Source organism: Pangasianodon hypophthalmus, chromosome 27 (assembly GCF_027358585.1).
Source record: "Pangasianodon hypophthalmus isolate fPanHyp1 chromosome 27, fPanHyp1.pri, whole genome shotgun sequence".
Lineage (NCBI taxonomy): Eukaryota > Metazoa > Chordata > Actinopteri > Siluriformes > Pangasiidae > Pangasianodon > Pangasianodon hypophthalmus.
The window spans coordinates 19,784,468-19,807,577 of record NC_069736.1 but is presented as its reverse complement, the minus strand read 5'-3'; the positions used below and the strand labels follow the sequence as shown (position 1 = coordinate 19,807,577).

At 43.1% G+C, this 23,110-nt stretch overlaps 1 long non-coding RNA gene across 1 annotated transcript; it reads right to left on the bottom strand.

Annotated features, from left to right (window-relative positions):
* Positions 1-23,110, bottom strand: LOC117595823 (uncharacterized). The gene is made up of 4 exons (XR_008301138.1): positions 22,256-23,110; positions 16,031-16,708; positions 10,144-10,821; positions 1-4,934 (listed from the first exon to the last, which is right to left on the bottom strand). It is a non-coding gene; the product is annotated as an uncharacterized LOC117595823 (long non-coding RNA).

The following is a 23,110-nucleotide window of genomic DNA, read 5'->3' as shown; positions in this document are numbered from 1 at the left end:
TCGGCCCGTGCCTCATGTTTGCAGTAAACTCAACTGTCCACAACTTCCTTTTTAGAATCGGTATAATAATTTTAATAAACACAAACTTTGGGGAACATGGAAAGATGGGTTTATTATTTTATTTATTTTATTTTTTCATTTATTAACATCAACATCACTTATTTATATCCAGATATTAATAAAAAACATTTTGTCATTTTTTGGAAAAGACAGCTTTTTTCTGATTGGTTTGGAGCTGTTTCTTTTTAAACTGGAGCATGGAAAAGGCTCCTATTGGCTCATTCAAATTGAGTCCCGCCCCCCACATTATAAAAAGGAACAACTGAGGATGCAGAATTTTATTCATTGCTTCCAGCTCTTTAGAGAGAAAGCCTCTAACACTTTTTGCATTCCAAAACCTTATATTCTGATCCTAAATACACATTGGTTTCTTTTCATTGTTTTATTTTTCAATATTGATTCATTTTTGGAGCTCATTGGTTTCAAGATTAGAACAAGCCTGCCTGAAGAAGGTTCCAAGAGAACCGAAACGTTGCAACGGCTTGTTCATTTTTGAATTTTTCACACACATATGTACAAAAAAATATCTCTATTTTCAATTTTGAAAAAAAAAAAAAAGTTTGTTATTTTGATTTGTTTAAATTTTCATTTTCTAAAAAAATTTTTTTTTTTTTATTTTTTATTTGATTGGTTTATATTTACATTCATTTTATAGATAAAGAATTACTGATCACAGGGTTGGAGAACACTTGTGTAAAGTTTTAGATCATTCTCACCTCTATAACTGGTTTGAAATATATATAAAAAACATTTTTTATTTTCATTTTCTAAAAAAATTTTTTTTATTTCATTATATTTACATTCATTTTATAGATAAAAATTACACAAAAAAACATACAAGACAGACTTTGAGTTATACCTTCCTGACTTCAATTTATTTAACAAGTCCTTGCTTTTGTTTTTTCACAAAAAATTTCCTAAATCATGGCTTTGCCACAGAGAGATGGTTGGACGGTGGTCACACATAAACGCAGGCATGCCATTCAGGGCACAGTCTGGCCTCTGCCCCGTCCGTACCACAATACTCAACATCATGCACAGGGAGAGAGAATGCTCTCCTATGCAGAAGCAGTTAAATATGGTGGCCACATGAGGGCAGCAAAGACCATAACTCACCATAGTGAGCCTTATCAGCGGTCTTACAGACCAAAATTTTTTGAACCTCGGGCCCGTTCAGGACCCGGTACTTTGATGTTCTGGCAAAAATCCTTTTCGAAGGAACCAAGGGAGAGGGTGCAGGACAGAACACGGGCAGTTCGTTCACACTTGCAAAATAAAAACACAAATCAGAAACAAAACATAAAGCCCAAGCATTCAGATGACCCTAATTTTGTAGTAAAAACTCGCGCCTTATTTAAAATAATTAAATTGGTGCATCACAAAAACAACATCAGCCAGGAACAGCCTCCTGCAATTAATAAAATTGAAAAACATCTGTCGGAGGTCATCAAACCAGCTTTGCCAAACCCCACAACACAAGCCTTTATTGAAGGCAATGCTAAAAACTGGGCCTACACCACCATGCTGATTCTTAAGAGCCATTATGAAGACGCATTGGTGGAGGAAATGGCTAAGCTCCAGCACGTTCCTTCCCAGGGCTGGGAGGAATGCTTTGATACGGCCATTCTGTGGGCTAAACGGGGTATTGGTAGAAGACTGAGGGACAAAACAATACATGAGGCTCATATGTTGGTAGGGGAGAAATGGCAGACCCCTGTTCCTGTTCCTGCTACCGATTCTGGGGAGAGGAGGGAGGAAGCGGAGACCCAAAGTGTCCCTCTTGCTCCTCCTCTCCTAGAAAACACAACGGCTAAAACCGTTACGGTACAGGCTTCGGTGCACACTGGGGAGGATGTACATTCTCTTTCGGGAATATCCACCCCATTAGTAATAAAACCGACTAAAACAGCGTCCACCATGACAGACCCGCTGAACGACTGGTCCCCTGTCAGGGAGGAGGACTCAGACAGCCGTTCAGACATTATGTTTAATTTCCCGGCCTCCCCAAAAGAACAACGGACTCCTCGCGTGCGTCTCAACCCCTGTGTCAGACAGGAACCAGACCTTATCCTTGTTGAGGACCAAGGGGAAGGCGAACAGGGCAATTTCAGCTCACAAAGAGTTACCCTGAGCCCCGACAAAGTCACTAGCCTCAGGACAGCCACACAGGCCCGTTTGAGTGTTGAACTCAACACACCTTCTGGAGTACAATGTGACTCCCAGGAGGACGGGCCTAACAGACACATAAACACGATCAGAAAAATGGTTGAATGGAAGCTGACTGTCCGAAAAAAATGGCTCATTATCGGAGACTCCAATCTGTCTAAAATCCCACCGTTTAAGAATCCTGACCTCCAAATAGAAAGTTACCCGGGGGCTACGTTCAGACACATCGAGGCTGTGATCAATAAAAATACTGCTTCCGCTGACGTGGAACACGTTATTTTGGCGTTAGGGATCAACAGCCGGACGCAGAATGCCAAAGACACTGCCATCAAACAGATGCAGGCGGCTTTGAGAGCGGCAAAAGAAAAGTTCCCTCTGGCACAAATTTGGGTTCCAGAGGTGAACTTTTCAGGAATGCTCCCAACAAGGGAGCAGACACAATTGACCGTCCTGAACGCCTATATCTGTGCCAACCTAAAACATATCCCAGCCCTGTCCAGAACTGAGTTCCACACGGAAAGTGACAATATACACTGGACAGTGGACACTGCCAGAAACATGCTCCAGCACTGGCTCGAATATTTAAAATAAATCTCCCCATAAGCCTGCATGCACAGGAGGGGAATCGAAATGTTGTCATCTTATCCAAAAAATTCCATATTACTCCCCCACAACTTAGCCTGCTCAACAGGGGTTTGACCTTCATTCCATCTGGCAAAATGAGCAGAAAACACCATGTAATGCAAACACGATTCGACCTACAACAATATCATAGGAGACTTAAATTGGCATCTTACTTTCAAAACGACGACGATTCAAATCCCCCTCCGTTTACACCCAAATCGAACTGGGTCCCACCTGCAGACAAATTACCCGCAGAACTTGGCACGTTATTTGAAAGGGATCTGGAATATTTTAAGAAATATTTCAGACCGTCCCGGGAAGAGCCTAACCTCACCGCGGCGGAAATTAATGCTCTAAAACAACTAAAGGACAATAAGCAGATGGTCATTAAACCTGCAGACAAGGGCAGTGCAATAGTAATATGGGACCGGGAACAATATTTATGGGAGGGATACAGACAATTGAACGACCCCAAATATTACAAGAAATTGGATAGACCCATTTATTTGGATACAATACCCATGGTTAAAGATATAGTCCAATCTCTATATTCAAAAAAATATATCAACGCAAAACAAAAGTCCTACCTGATGGGGAACGGGGAACCTAGAAATAGGAGGTTTTACATGCTCCCCAAAATACACAAAGACCCAGCTAAATGGAGCAAACCCTACGAAATTCCCCCAGGTAGGCCTATTGTATCCGATTGCGGCAGTGAAACGTACTACACGGCCGAATTCTTAGATTTTTACTTAAATCCCCTCTCGATTGGCCACCCCAGCTATATAAAAGACACGTATGATTTTGTCCAGAAAGTCAAAGGACTTAAAATTCCCCAAAAGGCTATCTTGTTCACTATGGACATAGATAGCCTTTACACAAACATTGACATCCAAGAAGGAATACAGGCCATTAAAAATATTTTCCAAAGAAATCCGGACACCTCCAGACCTGACAAAGAAATTATCCGATTATTAGATATAAATCTAAACCGAAATGATTTCGAGTTTAACGGGGAATTTTTCCTGCAAATCAAAGGCACGGCGATGGGCAAGAAGTTTGCCCCAGCCTATGCCAACATATTTATGGCAGAGTGGGAAGCTTCGGCCTTATCCCGATGCCACAAACAGCCCCTCCACTATTTCAGGTATCTGGACGATATCTGGGGAGTATGGACTCACTCTGAGGATGAATTCAAGGAATTTGTGACCACACTAAATAACCATAACCCATCTATAAAATTAAAATACACCACCAGTCAGCTATCGATAGACTTTTTAGACACCACGACTTACAAAGGTCCAGATTTCAATTCGACACAAAAATTGGACATAAAAGTCTTCTTCAAAGAAACTGACACGCATGCCCTACTGCATAAAAGGAGTTTCCACCCCAAACACACTTACTCCGGCCTTATTAAGTCGCAACTCCTGAGGTTCCATCGCATATGCACCCGGGAACAGGACTTCACAGAAGCGACGCAAACCCTCTTTAAAGCACTCAGGCCCAGAGGATATAATAGGTCCTTCTTGAGGAAGGTTTTTAAATCCTACCGGACAAGAGGGACCCCGGCAGAGGGCACCAGCGTGCCCCTCGTCCTGACATTCTCCTCGGCCGCTCTGAAACTGACCAGAGAGGTAAAGTCTAATTTCCAGAGCATATTGGGACAAACACAAATATTTAAGGACCACAAAGTCATTGCAGCATTCAGAAAAAACAAAAGTTTACAGGACCATCTAATCAGAGCTAAACTTCATCCTCTCCATAACACGAAACCCAAACATCAGGGACAATATTGGGAACAAAAGGAATTCGTACAAAACAAATTCACAAAAGAGGTTTTCTATACTCACCGATTAGGCACGGTACACAGTAAAAACTGCATTTATCTGGTCACCTGTAAACAATGTGGAGCCCAATATGTGGGAGAGACGGGCAACACCATTCTGGTTAGAATGACACAACATAAATACAATATCCTAAGAGAAAGAGAAAAGAACACTTATCTGGTACAGCACTTCCTGAGCCACGGATGGGGGTCCTTCCGGGTCACGGTCCTGGAGGCCAACCTGCAGTGGTCCGTGCTTCAGAGAAAAAGGGCAGAGAGAATTTGGATTAATAAATTAGGCACTACATATCCCCAAGGCCTGAATGAGAAGTGAATCCAGTTGAGTGAGCAACATTGATGGCCTGTGCACATAGGTTAGCACCTACCCTCCTAAGCCCTAACCCTAACCCTAACCCCAATCCTAACCCTAATCCTAACCCTAATCCTAACCCTAACCCAAACCCTAATCCTAACCCTAACCCCAACCCTAATCATAACCCTAACCCCAACCCTGATCCTAACCCTAATCCTAACCCTAACCCCAACCCTAATCCTAACCCTAACCCCAACCCCAACCCTAATCCCAACCCTAAACCTAACCCCAACCCTGATCCTAACCCTAATCCCATCCCCAACCCTAATCCCAACCCTGATCCTAACCCCAACCCTAACCCTGATCCTAACCCCAACCCTGATCCTAACCCAAACCCTAATCCTAACCCCAACCCTAACCCCAACCCTAATCCTAAACCTAAACCTAATCCTAACTCTAACCCCAACCCCAACCCTAACCCCAACCCCAACCCTAATCCTAATCCTAATCCTAACCCTAACCCTAACCCCAACCCTAATCCTAACCCTTAACCCCAACCGCTAACCCCAACCCTAACCCTAATCCCAACCCTAAACCTAACCCCAACCCTGATCCTAACCCTAATCCCATCCCCAACCCTAATCCCAACCCTGATCCTAACCCCAACCCTAACCCTGATCCTAACCCCAACCCTGATCCTAACCCCAGCCCTAATCCTAACCCCAACCCTAACCCCAACCCTAATCCTAAACCTAATCCTAACCCCAACCCCAACCCCAACCCTAACCCTAACCCCAACCCCAACCCTAATCCTAATCCTAACCCTAACCCTAACCCTAACCCCAACCCTAATCCTAACCCTTAACCCCAACCGCTAACCCCAACCCTAACCCTAATCGGCCCGTGCCTCATGTTTGCAGTAAACTCAACTGTCCACAACTTCCTTTTTAGAATCGGTATAATAATTTTAATAAACACAAACTTTGGGGAACATGGAAAGATGGGTTTATTATTTTATTTATTTTATTTTTTCATTTATTAACATCAACATCACTTATTTATATCCAGATATTAATAAAAAACATTTTGTCATTTTTTGGAAAAGACAGCTTTTTTCTGATTGGTTTGGAGCTGTTTCTTTTTAAACTGGAGCATGGAAAAGGCTCCTATTGGCTCATTCAAATTGAGTCCCGCCCCCCACATTATAAAAAGGAACAACTGAGGATGCAGAATTTTATTCATTGCTTCCAGCTCTTTAGAGAGAAAGCCTCTAACACTTTTTGCATTCCAAAACCTTATATTCTGATCCTAAATACACATTGGTTTCTTTTCATTGTTTTATTTTTCAATATTGATTCATTTTTGGAGCTCATTGGTTTCAAGATTAGAACAAGCCTGCCTGAAGAAGGTTCCAAGAGAACCGAAACGTTGCAACGGCTTGTTCATTTTTGAATTTTTCACACACATATGTACAAAAAAATATCTCTATTTTCAATTTTGAAAAAAAAAAAAAAGTTTGTTATTTTGATTTGTTTAAATTTTCATTTTCTAAAAAAATTTTTTTTTTTTTATTTTTTATTTGATTGGTTTATATTTACATTCATTTTATAGATAAAGAATTACTGATCACAGGGTTGGAGAACACTTGTGTAAAGTTTTAGATCATTCTCACCTCTATAACTGGTTTGAAATATATATAAAAAACATTTTTTATTTTCATTTTCTAAAAAAATTTTTTTTATTTCATTATATTTACATTCATTTTATAGATAAAAATTACACAAAAAAACATACAAGACAGACTTTGAGTTATACCTTCCTGACTTCAATTTATTTAACAAGTCCTTGCTTTTGTTTTTTCACAAAAAATTTCCTAAATCATGGCTTTGCCACAGAGAGATGGTTGGACGGTGGTCACACATAAACGCAGGCATGCCATTCAGGGCACAGTCTGGCCTCTGCCCCGTCCGTACCACAATACTCAACATCATGCACAGGGAGAGAGAATGCTCTCCTATGCAGAAGCAGTTAAATATGGTGGCCACATGAGGGCAGCAAAGACCATAACTCACCATAGTGAGCCTTATCAGCGGTCTTACAGACCAAAATTTTTTGAACCTCGGGCCCGTTCAGGACCCGGTACTTTGATGTTCTGGCAAAAATCCTTTTCGAAGGAACCAAGGGAGAGGGTGCAGGACAGAACACGGGCAGTTCGTTCACACTTGCAAAATAAAAACACAAATCAGAAACAAAACATAAAGCCCAAGCATTCAGATGACCCTAATTTTGTAGTAAAAACTCGCGCCTTATTTAAAATAATTAAATTGGTGCATCACAAAAACAACATCAGCCAGGAACAGCCTCCTGCAATTAATAAAATTGAAAAACATCTGTCGGAGGTCATCAAACCAGCTTTGCCAAACCCCACAACACAAGCCTTTATTGAAGGCAATGCTAAAAACTGGGCCTACACCACCATGCTGATTCTTAAGAGCCATTATGAAGACGCATTGGTGGAGGAAATGGCTAAGCTCCAGCACGTTCCTTCCCAGGGCTGGGAGGAATGCTTTGATACGGCCATTCTGTGGGCTAAACGGGGTATTGGTAGAAGACTGAGGGACAAAACAATACATGAGGCTCATATGTTGGTAGGGGAGAAATGGCAGACCCCTGTTCCTGTTCCTGCTACCGATTCTGGGGAGAGGAGGGAGGAAGCGGAGACCCAAAGTGTCCCTCTTGCTCCTCCTCTCCTAGAAAACACAACGGCTAAAACCGTTACGGTACAGGCTTCGGTGCACACTGGGGAGGATGTACATTCTCTTTCGGGAATATCCACCCCATTAGTAATAAAACCGACTAAAACAGCGTCCACCATGACAGACCCGCTGAACGACTGGTCCCCTGTCAGGGAGGAGGACTCAGACAGCCGTTCAGACATTATGTTTAATTTCCCGGCCTCCCCAAAAGAACAACGGACTCCTCGCGTGCGTCTCAACCCCTGTGTCAGACAGGAACCAGACCTTATCCTTGTTGAGGACCAAGGGGAAGGCGAACAGGGCAATTTCAGCTCACAAAGAGTTACCCTGAGCCCCGACAAAGTCACTAGCCTCAGGACAGCCACACAGGCCCGTTTGAGTGTTGAACTCAACACACCTTCTGGAGTACAATGTGACTCCCAGGAGGACGGGCCTAACAGACACATAAACACGATCAGAAAAATGGTTGAATGGAAGCTGACTGTCCGAAAAAAATGGCTCATTATCGGAGACTCCAATCTGTCTAAAATCCCACCGTTTAAGAATCCTGACCTCCAAATAGAAAGTTACCCGGGGGCTACGTTCAGACACATCGAGGCTGTGATCAATAAAAATACTGCTTCCGCTGACGTGGAACACGTTATTTTGGCGTTAGGGATCAACAGCCGGACGCAGAATGCCAAAGACACTGCCATCAAACAGATGCAGGCGGCTTTGAGAGCGGCAAAAGAAAAGTTCCCTCTGGCACAAATTTGGGTTCCAGAGGTGAACTTTTCAGGAATGCTCCCAACAAGGGAGCAGACACAATTGACCGTCCTGAACGCCTATATCTGTGCCAACCTAAAACATATCCCAGCCCTGTCCAGAACTGAGTTCCACACGGAAAGTGACAATATACACTGGACAGTGGACACTGCCAGAAACATGCTCCAGCACTGGCTCGAATATTTAAAATAAATCTCCCCATAAGCCTGCATGCACAGGAGGGGAATCGAAATGTTGTCATCTTATCCAAAAAATTCCATATTACTCCCCCACAACTTAGCCTGCTCAACAGGGGTTTGACCTTCATTCCATCTGGCAAAATGAGCAGAAAACACCATGTAATGCAAACACGATTCGACCTACAACAATATCATAGGAGACTTAAATTGGCATCTTACTTTCAAAACGACGACGATTCAAATCCCCCTCCGTTTACACCCAAATCGAACTGGGTCCCACCTGCAGACAAATTACCCGCAGAACTTGGCACGTTATTTGAAAGGGATCTGGAATATTTTAAGAAATATTTCAGACCGTCCCGGGAAGAGCCTAACCTCACCGCGGCGGAAATTAATGCTCTAAAACAACTAAAGGACAATAAGCAGATGGTCATTAAACCTGCAGACAAGGGCAGTGCAATAGTAATATGGGACCGGGAACAATATTTATGGGAGGGATACAGACAATTGAACGACCCCAAATATTACAAGAAATTGGATAGACCCATTTATTTGGATACAATACCCATGGTTAAAGATATAGTCCAATCTCTATATTCAAAAAAATATATCAACGCAAAACAAAAGTCCTACCTGATGGGGAACGGGGAACCTAGAAATAGGAGGTTTTACATGCTCCCCAAAATACACAAAGACCCAGCTAAATGGAGCAAACCCTACGAAATTCCCCCAGGTAGGCCTATTGTATCCGATTGCGGCAGTGAAACGTACTACACGGCCGAATTCTTAGATTTTTACTTAAATCCCCTCTCGATTGGCCACCCCAGCTATATAAAAGACACGTATGATTTTGTCCAGAAAGTCAAAGGACTTAAAATTCCCCAAAAGGCTATCTTGTTCACTATGGACATAGATAGCCTTTACACAAACATTGACATCCAAGAAGGAATACAGGCCATTAAAAATATTTTCCAAAGAAATCCGGACACCTCCAGACCTGACAAAGAAATTATCCGATTATTAGATATAAATCTAAACCGAAATGATTTCGAGTTTAACGGGGAATTTTTCCTGCAAATCAAAGGCACGGCGATGGGCAAGAAGTTTGCCCCAGCCTATGCCAACATATTTATGGCAGAGTGGGAAGCTTCGGCCTTATCCCGATGCCACAAACAGCCCCTCCACTATTTCAGGTATCTGGACGATATCTGGGGAGTATGGACTCACTCTGAGGATGAATTCAAGGAATTTGTGACCACACTAAATAACCATAACCCATCTATAAAATTAAAATACACCACCAGTCAGCTATCGATAGACTTTTTAGACACCACGACTTACAAAGGTCCAGATTTCAATTCGACACAAAAATTGGACATAAAAGTCTTCTTCAAAGAAACTGACACGCATGCCCTACTGCATAAAAGGAGTTTCCACCCCAAACACACTTACTCCGGCCTTATTAAGTCGCAACTCCTGAGGTTCCATCGCATATGCACCCGGGAACAGGACTTCACAGAAGCGACGCAAACCCTCTTTAAAGCACTCAGGCCCAGAGGATATAATAGGTCCTTCTTGAGGAAGGTTTTTAAATCCTACCGGACAAGAGGGACCCCGGCAGAGGGCACCAGCGTGCCCCTCGTCCTGACATTCTCCTCGGCCGCTCTGAAACTGACCAGAGAGGTAAAGTCTAATTTCCAGAGCATATTGGGACAAACACAAATATTTAAGGACCACAAAGTCATTGCAGCATTCAGAAAAAACAAAAGTTTACAGGACCATCTAATCAGAGCTAAACTTCATCCTCTCCATAACACGAAACCCAAACATCAGGGACAATATTGGGAACAAAAGGAATTCGTACAAAACAAATTCACAAAAGAGGTTTTCTATACTCACCGATTAGGCACGGTACACAGTAAAAACTGCATTTATCTGGTCACCTGTAAACAATGTGGAGCCCAATATGTGGGAGAGACGGGCAACACCATTCTGGTTAGAATGACACAACATAAATACAATATCCTAAGAGAAAGAGAAAAGAACACTTATCTGGTACAGCACTTCCTGAGCCACGGATGGGGGTCCTTCCGGGTCACGGTCCTGGAGGCCAACCTGCAGTGGTCCGTGCTTCAGAGAAAAAGGGCAGAGAGAATTTGGATTAATAAATTAGGCACTACATATCCCCAAGGCCTGAATGAGAAGTGAATCCAGTTGAGTGAGCAACATTGATGGCCTGTGCACATAGGTTAGCACCTACCCTCCTAAGCCCTAACCCTAACCCTAACCCCAATCCTAACCCTAATCCTAACCCTAATCCTAACCCTAACCCAAACCCTAATCCTAACCCTAACCCCAACCCTAATCATAACCCTAACCCCAACCCTGATCCTAACCCTAATCCTAACCCTAACCCCAACCCTAATCCTAACCCTAACCCCAACCCCAACCCTAATCCCAACCCTAAACCTAACCCCAACCCTGATCCTAACCCTAATCCCATCCCCAACCCTAATCCCAACCCTGATCCTAACCCCAACCCTAACCCTGATCCTAACCCCAACCCTGATCCTAACCCAAACCCTAATCCTAACCCCAACCCTAACCCCAACCCTAATCCTAAACCTAAACCTAATCCTAACTCTAACCCCAACCCCAACCCTAACCCCAACCCCAACCCTAATCCTAATCCTAATCCTAACCCTAACCCTAACCCCAACCCTAATCCTAACCCTTAACCCCAACCGCTAACCCCAACCCTAACCCTAATCCCAACCCTAAACCTAACCCCAACCCTGATCCTAACCCTAATCCCATCCCCAACCCTAATCCCAACCCTGATCCTAACCCCAACCCTAACCCTGATCCTAACCCCAACCCTGATCCTAACCCCAGCCCTAATCCTAACCCCAACCCTAACCCCAACCCTAATCCTAAACCTAATCCTAACCCCAACCCCAACCCCAACCCTAACCCTAACCCCAACCCCAACCCTAATCCTAATCCTAACCCTAACCCTAACCCTAACCCCAACCCTAATCCTAACCCTTAACCCCAACCGCTAACCCCAACCCTAACCCTAATCGGCCCGTGCCTCATGTTTGCAGTAAACTCAACTGTCCACAACTTCCTTTTTAGAATCGGTATAATAATTTTAATAAACACAAACTTTGGGGAACATGGAAAGATGGGTTTATTATTTTATTTATTTTATTTTTTCATTTATTAACATCAACATCACTTATTTATATCCAGATATTAATAAAAAACATTTTGTCATTTTTTGGAAAAGACAGCTTTTTTCTGATTGGTTTGGAGCTGTTTCTTTTTAAACTGGAGCATGGAAAAGGCTCCTATTGGCTCATTCAAATTGAGTCCCGCCCCCCACATTATAAAAAGGAACAACTGAGGATGCAGAATTTTATTCATTGCTTCCAGCTCTTTAGAGAGAAAGCCTCTAACACTTTTTGCATTCCAAAACCTTATATTCTGATCCTAAATACACATTGGTTTCTTTTCATTGTTTTATTTTTCAATATTGATTCATTTTTGGAGCTCATTGGTTTCAAGATTAGAACAAGCCTGCCTGAAGAAGGTTCCAAGAGAACCGAAACGTTGCAACGGCTTGTTCATTTTTGAATTTTTCACACACATATGTACAAAAAAATATCTCTATTTTCAATTTTGAAAAAAAAAAAAAAGTTTGTTATTTTGATTTGTTTAAATTTTCATTTTCTAAAAAAATTTTTTTTTTTTTATTTTTTATTTGATTGGTTTATATTTACATTCATTTTATAGATAAAGAATTACTGATCACAGGGTTGGAGAACACTTGTGTAAAGTTTTAGATCATTCTCACCTCTATAACTGGTTTGAAATATATATAAAAAACATTTTTTATTTTCATTTTCTAAAAAAATTTTTTTTATTTCATTATATTTACATTCATTTTATAGATAAAAATTACACAAAAAAACATACAAGACAGACTTTGAGTTATACCTTCCTGACTTCAATTTATTTAACAAGTCCTTGCTTTTGTTTTTTCACAAAAAATTTCCTAAATCATGGCTTTGCCACAGAGAGATGGTTGGACGGTGGTCACACATAAACGCAGGCATGCCATTCAGGGCACAGTCTGGCCTCTGCCCCGTCCGTACCACAATACTCAACATCATGCACAGGGAGAGAGAATGCTCTCCTATGCAGAAGCAGTTAAATATGGTGGCCACATGAGGGCAGCAAAGACCATAACTCACCATAGTGAGCCTTATCAGCGGTCTTACAGACCAAAATTTTTTGAACCTCGGGCCCGTTCAGGACCCGGTACTTTGATGTTCTGGCAAAAATCCTTTTCGAAGGAACCAAGGGAGAGGGTGCAGGACAGAACACGGGCAGTTCGTTCACACTTGCAAAATAAAAACACAAATCAGAAACAAAACATAAAGCCCAAGCATTCAGATGACCCTAATTTTGTAGTAAAAACTCGCGCCTTATTTAAAATAATTAAATTGGTGCATCACAAAAACAACATCAGCCAGGAACAGCCTCCTGCAATTAATAAAATTGAAAAACATCTGTCGGAGGTCATCAAACCAGCTTTGCCAAACCCCACAACACAAGCCTTTATTGAAGGCAATGCTAAAAACTGGGCCTACACCACCATGCTGATTCTTAAGAGCCATTATGAAGACGCATTGGTGGAGGAAATGGCTAAGCTCCAGCACGTTCCTTCCCAGGGCTGGGAGGAATGCTTTGATACGGCCATTCTGTGGGCTAAACGGGGTATTGGTAGAAGACTGAGGGACAAAACAATACATGAGGCTCATATGTTGGTAGGGGAGAAATGGCAGACCCCTGTTCCTGTTCCTGCTACCGATTCTGGGGAGAGGAGGGAGGAAGCGGAGACCCAAAGTGTCCCTCTTGCTCCTCCTCTCCTAGAAAACACAACGGCTAAAACCGTTACGGTACAGGCTTCGGTGCACACTGGGGAGGATGTACATTCTCTTTCGGGAATATCCACCCCATTAGTAATAAAACCGACTAAAACAGCGTCCACCATGACAGACCCGCTGAACGACTGGTCCCCTGTCAGGGAGGAGGACTCAGACAGCCGTTCAGACATTATGTTTAATTTCCCGGCCTCCCCAAAAGAACAACGGACTCCTCGCGTGCGTCTCAACCCCTGTGTCAGACAGGAACCAGACCTTATCCTTGTTGAGGACCAAGGGGAAGGCGAACAGGGCAATTTCAGCTCACAAAGAGTTACCCTGAGCCCCGACAAAGTCACTAGCCTCAGGACAGCCACACAGGCCCGTTTGAGTGTTGAACTCAACACACCTTCTGGAGTACAATGTGACTCCCAGGAGGACGGGCCTAACAGACACATAAACACGATCAGAAAAATGGTTGAATGGAAGCTGACTGTCCGAAAAAAATGGCTCATTATCGGAGACTCCAATCTGTCTAAAATCCCACCGTTTAAGAATCCTGACCTCCAAATAGAAAGTTACCCGGGGGCTACGTTCAGACACATCGAGGCTGTGATCAATAAAAATACTGCTTCCGCTGACGTGGAACACGTTATTTTGGCGTTAGGGATCAACAGCCGGACGCAGAATGCCAAAGACACTGCCATCAAACAGATGCAGGCGGCTTTGAGAGCGGCAAAAGAAAAGTTCCCTCTGGCACAAATTTGGGTTCCAGAGGTGAACTTTTCAGGAATGCTCCCAACAAGGGAGCAGACACAATTGACCGTCCTGAACGCCTATATCTGTGCCAACCTAAAACATATCCCAGCCCTGTCCAGAACTGAGTTCCACACGGAAAGTGACAATATACACTGGACAGTGGACACTGCCAGAAACATGCTCCAGCACTGGCTCGAATATTTAAAATAAATCTCCCCATAAGCCTGCATGCACAGGAGGGGAATCGAAATGTTGTCATCTTATCCAAAAAATTCCATATTACTCCCCCACAACTTAGCCTGCTCAACAGGGGTTTGACCTTCATTCCATCTGGCAAAATGAGCAGAAAACACCATGTAATGCAAACACGATTCGACCTACAACAATATCATAGGAGACTTAAATTGGCATCTTACTTTCAAAACGACGACGATTCAAATCCCCCTCCGTTTACACCCAAATCGAACTGGGTCCCACCTGCAGACAAATTACCCGCAGAACTTGGCACGTTATTTGAAAGGGATCTGGAATATTTTAAGAAATATTTCAGACCGTCCCGGGAAGAGCCTAACCTCACCGCGGCGGAAATTAATGCTCTAAAACAACTAAAGGACAATAAGCAGATGGTCATTAAACCTGCAGACAAGGGCAGTGCAATAGTAATATGGGACCGGGAACAATATTTATGGGAGGGATACAGACAATTGAACGACCCCAAATATTACAAGAAATTGGATAGACCCATTTATTTGGATACAATACCCATGGTTAAAGATATAGTCCAATCTCTATATTCAAAAAAATATATCAACGCAAAACAAAAGTCCTACCTGATGGGGAACGGGGAACCTAGAAATAGGAGGTTTTACATGCTCCCCAAAATACACAAAGACCCAGCTAAATGGAGCAAACCCTACGAAATTCCCCCAGGTAGGCCTATTGTATCCGATTGCGGCAGTGAAACGTACTACACGGCCGAATTCTTAGATTTTTACTTAAATCCCCTCTCGATTGGCCACCCCAGCTATATAAAAGACACGTATGATTTTGTCCAGAAAGTCAAAGGACTTAAAATTCCCCAAAAGGCTATCTTGTTCACTATGGACATAGATAGCCTTTACACAAACATTGACATCCAAGAAGGAATACAGGCCATTAAAAATATTTTCCAAAGAAATCCGGACACCTCCAGACCTGACAAAGAAATTATCCGATTATTAGATATAAATCTAAACCGAAATGATTTCGAGTTTAACGGGGAATTTTTCCTGCAAATCAAAGGCACGGCGATGGGCAAGAAGTTTGCCCCAGCCTATGCCAACATATTTATGGCAGAGTGGGAAGCTTCGGCCTTATCCCGATGCCACAAACAGCCCCTCCACTATTTCAGGTATCTGGACGATATCTGGGGAGTATGGACTCACTCTGAGGATGAATTCAAGGAATTTGTGACCACACTAAATAACCATAACCCATCTATAAAATTAAAATACACCACCAGTCAGCTATCGATAGACTTTTTAGACACCACGACTTACAAAGGTCCAGATTTCAATTCGACACAAAAATTGGACATAAAAGTCTTCTTCAAAGAAACTGACACGCATGCCCTACTGCATAAAAGGAGTTTCCACCCCAAACACACTTACTCCGGCCTTATTAAGTCGCAACTCCTGAGGTTCCATCGCATATGCACCCGGGAACAGGACTTCACAGAAGCGACGCAAACCCTCTTTAAAGCACTCAGGCCCAGAGGATATAATAGGTCCTTCTTGAGGAAGGTTTTTAAATCCTACCGGACAAGAGGGACCCCGGCAGAGGGCACCAGCGTGCCCCTCGTCCTGACATTCTCCTCGGCCGCTCTGAAACTGACCAGAGAGGTAAAGTCTAATTTCCAGAGCATATTGGGACAAACACAAATATTTAAGGACCACAAAGTCATTGCAGCATTCAGAAAAAACAAAAGTTTACAGGACCATCTAATCAGAGCTAAACTTCATCCTCTCCATAACACGAAACCCAAACATCAGGGACAATATTGGGAACAAAAGGAATTCGTACAAAACAAATTCACAAAAGAGGTTTTCTATACTCACCGATTAGGCACGGTACACAGTAAAAACTGCATTTATCTGGTCACCTGTAAACAATGTGGAGCCCAATATGTGGGAGAGACGGGCAACACCATTCTGGTTAGAATGACACAACATAAATACAATATCCTAAGAGAAAGAGAAAAGAACACTTATCTGGTACAGCACTTCCTGAGCCACGGATGGGGGTCCTTCCGGGTCACGGTCCTGGAGGCCAACCTGCAGTGGTCCGTGCTTCAGAGAAAAAGGGCAGAGAGAATTTGGATTAATAAATTAGGCACTACATATCCCCAAGGCCTGAATGAGAAGTGAATCCAGTTGAGTGAGCAACATTGATGGCCTGTGCACATAGGTTAGCACCTACCCTCCTAAGCCCTAACCCTAACCCTAACCCCAATCCTAACCCTAATCCTAACCCTAATCCTAACCCTAACCCAAACCCTAATCCTAACCCTAACCCCAACCCTAATCATAACCCTAACCCCAACCCTGACCCTAACCCTAATCCTAACCCTAACCCCAACCCTGATCCTAACCCTAATCCCATCCCCAACCCTAATCCCAACCCTGATCCTAACCCCAACCCTAACCCTGATCCTAATCCCAACCCTGATCCTAACCCCAACCCTAACCCTGATCCTAACCCCAACCCTGATCCTAACCCAAACCCTAATCCTAACCCCAACCCTAACCCCAACCCTAATCCTAAACCTAAACCTAATCCTAACTCTAACCCCAACCCCAACCCTAACCCCAACCCCAACCCTAATCCTAATCCTAATCCTAACCCTAACCCTAACCCCAACCCTAATCCTAACCCTTAACCCCAACCGCTAACCCCAACCCTGACCCTAACCCTAATCCTAAACCTAACCCCAACCCTGATCCTAACCCTAATCCCATCCCCAACCCTAATCCCAACCCTGATCCTAACCCCAACCCTAACCCTGATCCTAATCCCAACCCTGATCCTAACCCCAACCCTAACCCTGATCCTAACCCCAACCCTGATCCTAACCCAAACCCTAATCCTAACCCCAACCCTAACCCCAACCCTAATCCTAAACCTAAACCTAATCCTAACTCTAACCCCAACCCCAACCCTAACCCCAACCCCAACCCTAATCCTAATCCTAATCCTAACCCTAACCCTAACCCCAACCCTAATCCTAACCCTTAACCCCAACCGCTAACCCCAACCCTAACCCTAATCCCAACCCTAAACCTAACCCCAACCCTGATCCTAACCCTAATCCCATCCCCAACCCTAATCCCAACCCTGATCCTAACCCCAACCCTAACCCTGATCCTAACCCCAACCCTGATCCTAACCCCAGCCCTAATCCTAACCCCAACCCTAACCCCAACCCTAATCCTAAACCTAATCCTAACCCCAACCCCAACCCCAACCCTAACCCTAACCCCAACCCCAACCCTAATCCTAATCCTAACCCTAACCCTAACCCTAACCCCAACCCTAATCCTAACCCTTAACCCCAACCGCTAACCCCAACCCTAACCCTAATCGGCCCGTGCCTCATGTTTGCAGTAAACTCAACTGTCCACAACTTCCTTTTTAGAATCGGTATAATAATTTTAATAAACACAAACTTTGGGGAACATGGAAAGATGGGTTTATTATTTTATTTATTTTATTTTTTCATTTATTAACATCAACATCACTTATTTATATCCAGATATTAATAAAAAACATTTTGTCATTTTTTGGAAAAGACAGCTTTTTTCTGATTGGTTTGGAGCTGTTTCTTTTTAAACTGGAGCATGGAAAAGGCTCCTATTGGCTCATTCAAATTGAGTCCCGCCCCCCACATTATAAAAAGGAACAACTGAGGATGCAGAATTTTATTCATTGCTTCCAGCTCTTTAGAGAGAAAGCCTCTAACACTTTTTGCATTCCAAAACCTTATATTCTGATCCTAAATACACATTGGTTTCTTTTCATTGTTTTATTTTTCAATATTGATTCATTTTTGGAGCTCATTGGTTTCAAGATTAGAACAAGCCTGCCTGAAGAAGGTTCCAAGAGAACCGAAACGTTGCAACGGCTTGTTCATTTTTGAATTTTTCACACACATATGTACAAAAAAATATCTCTATTTTCAATTTTGAAAAAAAAAAAAAAGTTTGTTATTTTGATTTGTTTAAATTTTCATTTTCTAAAAAAATTTTTTTTTTTTTATTTTTTATTTGATTGGTTTATATTTACATTCATTTTATAGATAAAGAATTACTGATCACAGGGTTGGAGAACACTTGTGTAAAGTTTTAGATCATTCTCACCTCTATAACTGGTTTGAAATATATATAAAAAACATTTTTTATTTTCATTTTCTAAAAAAATTTTTTTTATTTCATTATATTTACATTCATTTTATAGATAAAAATTACACAAAAAAACATACAAGACAGACTTTGAGTTATACCTTCCTGACTTCAATTTATTTAACAAGTCCTTGCTTTTGTTTTTTCACAAAAAATTTCCTAAATCATGGCTTTGCCACAGAGAGATGGTTGGACGGTGGTCACACATAAACGCAGGCATGCCATTCAGGGCACAGTCTGGCCTCTGCCCCGTCCGTACCACAATACTCAACATCATGCACAGGGAGAGAGAATGCTCTCCTATGCAGAAGCAGTTAAATATGGTGGCCACATGAGGGCAGCAAAGACCATAACTCACCATAGTGAGCCTTATCAGCGGTCTTACAGACCAAAATTTTTTGAACCTCGGGCCCGTTCAGGACCCGGTACTTTGATGTTCTGGCAAAAATCCTTTTCGAAGGAACCAAGGGAGAGGGTGCAGGACAGAACACGGGCAGTTCGTTCACACTTGCAAAATAAAAACACAAATCAGAAACAAAACATAAAGCCCAAGCATTCAGATGACCCTAATTTTGTAGTAAAAACTCGCGCCTTATTTAAAATAATTAAATTGGTGCATCACAAAAACAACATCAGCCAGGAACAGCCTCCTGCAATTAATAAAATTGAAAAACATCTGTCGGAGGTCATCAAACCAGCTTTGCCAAACCCCACAACACAAGCCTTTATTGAAGGCAATGCTAAAAACTGGGCCTACACCACCATGCTGATTCTTAAGAGCCATTATGAAGACGCATTGGTGGAGGAAATGGCTAAGCTCCAGCACGTTCCTTCCCAGGGCTGGGAGGAATGCTTTGATACGGCCATTCTGTGGGCTAAACGGGGTATTGGTAGAAGACTGAGGGACAAAACAATACATGAGGCTCATATGTTGGTAGGGGAGAAATGGCAGACCCCTGTTCCTGTTCCTGCTACCGATTCTGGGGAGAGGAGGGAGGAAGCGGAGACCCAAAGTGTCCCTCTTGCTCCTCCTCTCCTAGAAAACACAACGGCTAAAACCGTTACGGTACAGGCTTCGGTGCACACTGGGGAGGATGTACATTCTCTTTCGGGAATATCCACCCCATTAGTAATAAAACCGACTAAAACAGCGTCCACCATGACAGACCCGCTGAACGACTGGTCCCCTGTCAGGGAGGAGGACTCAGACAGCCGTTCAGACATTATGTTTAATTTCCCGGCCTCCCCAAAAGAACAACGGACTCCTCGCGTGCGTCTCAACCCCTGTGTCAGACAGGAACCAGACCTTATCCTTGTTGAGGACCAAGGGGAAGGCGAACAGGGCAATTTCAGCTCACAAAGAGTTACCCTGAGCCCCGACAAAGTCACTAGCCTCAGGACAGCCACACAGGCCCGTTTGAGTGTTGAACTCAACACACCTTCTGGAGTACAATGTGACTCCCAGGAGGACGGGCCTAACAGACACATAAACACGATCAGAAAAATGGTTGAATGGAAGCTGACTGTCCGAAAAAAATGGCTCATTATCGGAGACTCCAATCTGTCTAAAATCCCACCGTTTAAGAATCCTGACCTCCAAATAGAAAGTTACCCGGGGGCTACGTTCAGACACATCGAGGCTGTGATCAATAAAAATACTGCTTCCGCTGACGTGGAACACGTTATTTTGGCGTTAGGGATCAACAGCCGGACGCAGAATGCCAAAGACACTGCCATCAAACAGATGCAGGCGGCTTTGAGAGCGGCAAAAGAAAAGTTCCCTCTGGCACAAATTTGGGTTCCAGAGGTGAACTTTTCAGGAATGCTCCCAACAAGGGAGCAGACACAATTGACCGTCCTGAACGCCTATATCTGTGCCAACCTAAAACATATCCCAGCCCTGTCCAGAACTGAGTTCCACACGGAAAGTGACAATATACACTGGACAGTGGACACTGCCAGAAACATGCTCCAGCACTGGCTCGAATATTTAAAATAAATCTCCCCATAAGCCTGCATGCACAGGAGGGGAATCGAAATGTTGTCATCTTATCCAAAAAATTCCATATTACTCCCCCACAACTTAGCCTGCTCAACAGGGGTTTGACCTTCATTCCATCTGGCAAAATGAGCAGAAAACACCATGTAATGCAAACACGATTCGACCTACAACAATATCATAGGAGACTTAAATTGGCATCTTACTTTCAAAACGACGACGATTCAAATCCCCCTCCGTTTACACCCAAATCGAACTGGGTCCCACCTGCAGACAAATTACCCGCAGAACTTGGCACGTTATTTGAAAGGGATCTGGAATATTTTAAGAAATATTTCAGACCGTCCCGGGAAGAGCCTAACCTCACCGCGGCGGAAATTAATGCTCTAAAACAACTAAAGGACAATAAGCAGATGGTCATTAAACCTGCAGACAAGGGCAGTGCAATAGTAATATGGGACCGGGAACAATATTTATGGGAGGGATACAGACAATTGAACGACCCCAAATATTACAAGAAATTGGATAGACCCATTTATTTGGATACAATACCCATGGTTAAAGATATAGTCCAATCTCTATATTCAAAAAAATATATCAACGCAAAACAAAAGTCCTACCTGATGGGGAACGGGGAACCTAGAAATAGGAGGTTTTACATGCTCCCCAAAATACACAAAGACCCAGCTAAATGGAGCAAACCCTACGAAATTCCCCCAGGTAGGCCTATTGTATCCGATTGCGGCAGTGAAACGTACTACACGGCCGAATTCTTAGATTTTTACTTAAATCCCCTCTCGATTGGCCACCCCAGCTATATAAAAGACACGTATGATTTTGTCCAGAAAGTCAAAGGACTTAAAATTCCCCAAAAGGCTATCTTGTTCACTATGGACATAGATAGCCTTTACACAAACATTGACATCCAAGAAGGAATACAGGCCATTAAAAATATTTTCCAAAGAAATCCGGACACCTCCAGACCTGACAAAGAAATTATCCGATTATTAGATATAAATCTAAACCGAAATGATTTCGAGTTTAACGGGGAATTTTTCCTGCAAATCAAAGGCACGGCGATGGGCAAGAAGTTTGCCCCAGCCTATGCCAACATATTTATGGCAGAGTGGGAAGCTTCGGCCTTATCCCGATGCCACAAACAGCCCCTCCACTATTTCAGGTATCTGGACGATATCTGGGGAGTATGGACTCACTCTGAGGATGAATTCAAGGAATTTGTGACCACACTAAATAACCATAACCCATCTATAAAATTAAAATACACCACCAGTCAGCTATCGATAGACTTTTTAGACACCACGACTTACAAAGGTCCAGATTTCAATTCGACACAAAAATTGGACATAAAAGTCTTCTTCAAAGAAACTGACACGCATGCCCTACTGCATAAAAGGAGTTTCCACCCCAAACACACTTACTCCGGCCTTATTAAGTCGCAACTCCTGAGGTTCCATCGCATATGCACCCGGGAACAGGACTTCACAGAAGCGACGCAAACCCTCTTTAAAGCACTCAGGCCCAGAGGATATAATAGGTCCTTCTTGAGGAAGGTTTTTAAATCCTACCGGACAAGAGGGACCCCGGCAGAGGGCACCAGCGTGCCCCTCGTCCTGACATTCTCCTCGGCCGCTCTGAAACTGACCAGAGAGGTAAAGTCTAATTTCCAGAGCATATTGGGACAAACACAAATATTTAAGGACCACAAAGTCATTGCAGCATTCAGAAAAAACAAAAGTTTACAGGACCATCTAATCAGAGCTAAACTTCATCCTCTCCATAACACGAAACCCAAACATCAGGGACAATATTGGGAACAAAAGGAATTCGTACAAAACAAATTCACAAAAGAGGTTTTCTATACTCACCGATTAGGCACGGTACACAGTAAAAACTGCATTTATCTGGTCACCTGTAAACAATGTGGAGCCCAATATGTGGGAGAGACGGGCAACACCATTCTGGTTAGAATGACACAACATAAATACAATATCCTAAGAGAAAGAGAAAAGAACACTTATCTGGTACAGCACTTCCTGAGCCACGGATGGGGGTCCTTCCGGGTCACGGTCCTGGAGGCCAACCTGCAGTGGTCCGTGCTTCAGAGAAAAAGGGCAGAGAGAATTTGGATTAATAAATTAGGCACTACATATCCCCAAGGCCTGAATGAGAAGTGAATCCAGTTGAGTGAGCAACATTGATGGCCTGTGCACATAGGTTAGCACCTACCCTCCTAAGCCCTAACCCTAACCCTAACCCCAATCCTAACCCTAATC